Source organism: Arachis ipaensis, chromosome B05 (genome assembly GCF_000816755.2).
Source record: "Arachis ipaensis cultivar K30076 chromosome B05, Araip1.1, whole genome shotgun sequence".
NCBI lineage: Eukaryota > Viridiplantae > Streptophyta > Magnoliopsida > Fabales > Fabaceae > Arachis > Arachis ipaensis.
The window spans coordinates 40666239-40667921 of NC_029789.2; positions in this window are offsets into that span (position 1 = coordinate 40666239).

Sequence of the window (1683 nt, forward strand, 5' to 3'; positions counted from 1 at the left end):
GGTTCGTGGCCGTCGGTGGTGATCATGTTGCCGCCGTCACTACCGCCTCCTATCATTACCATACCTCCACCATCCTACAGCCATCATCAGAGGTAATTTTGGTAAAGATTTTTTTATTTTTTTCGGATTTTTTTGAGTTTAGGATTTTGTCAAGTATTTTATCAAATTATTCATTAAATTAGTGTAATGAAGTTTATGAGTAGGATTTGTGGTATAGTTTTTTTATTTTTTTAGTTTTTTTATGAGTTTAGGATTTTGTTAAGTATTTTATCAAATTATTGATTAAATTAGTGTAAAAAATTTTGTGATTAGAATTTTTTATGTTAATTTAATGTAAATAAAAATTAAATTAAATTAAGGTAGGTTAAGTAGGGTGAGATTAAGAGTGCTCGAGCTCTTGGAAGATTTTATTAGTTTGTTGAATTATTTCACTTTGTCAGTTTAATAAGTTGTCTTTGTCATTAGGACAGTGTTATTTCTTTGAGATCAATTGGAATTCGCTTCTCCCGTATTCTGTGCATCTGGGTTCCAGGTAGGTTTTATGCCGGACTTACTTTTTCTAGGATAGCATTTTAGGACGGAAGTGGGAGAAGGCCGCGTAGAGGCGCTTTCTCAAAACCCTTATTTGCTGGAAAATTGTGGAGTTATAAGGAGTTGTGCACTAGAACGGTTAGGATTTGATGTGTTATTGAATTCGTGTTTGTTCTAATTTATGGAGACGAAGAAGAAGAAGATGATGATGAGTTTGATAATCAAGAAATTACCTCGAAAGAAGAGGATGATGAACTAGAAAAAGAAGATGATGAATTTAAATAAGATTAATGTCAATATAGTTCTATCTTATGTATTTCGGTCGAACTCAAGGTTTTTGCTAACCAGCTTTTAAGCGTCGTTCTTTAAGCGGAAACAAAATCCAACTTTTCCCCATAGATGTAGAGGGCTACATAGTACATACATTACATAAGGCAAAATCTGGATATATAATTTAGGGTATATAGTTTTTTTATTAGTGTTAGTGCAAGATTCGACAAACAACTCGATCATAGTAATTCAAAATATCGACTAACCTATGTAACAGGTAAGTCGAGTAGGGAGCAAGTCGAAATGATATAAATCATAGCACATGGGTTGTTTTATTGAACACGTGACTGTAAGAACGAGTTTTGATTTATCATGAAAATTCGATCATAAGAAGGTAGAATGACAACTAAGAGGTGAGTCGAATTGAAAATACTTTAAAGTCGAAATTTGATAATCACGCGTAGTTTTATCCAGAAACACTATACAGAACATGGGGTGTAAAGATTAAGGTAAAAGTTAAGATGTGAGATGTCAAACTTGGGAATTAAGATTCTTCATGGTCAAGGCAAGGTCGTGGGCATGAAGACCCTGAAAAAAGGAGGAAGCCCGATCGTGCGGAGAAGAAAGCATTTCACAAGTCCACCCTCATGGTCTATAAATAAAAAGTTTTTAAGGAATAAAGGACTTCAATTTGAATACTTCACTATCACACAAATCTCTAGAAAAATCAAGTCACACTGACACCAAGACAACGAATCATAGAATACAAGTGCATATAACTGTTTAAAGTCTATTTTTATTTTATTTTTTTTATTTTATTTTTCGTTTTAATTCATTTCTTTGCTTTTAATATTTTACTGTTATTTTGCTTTCTTTTAATTT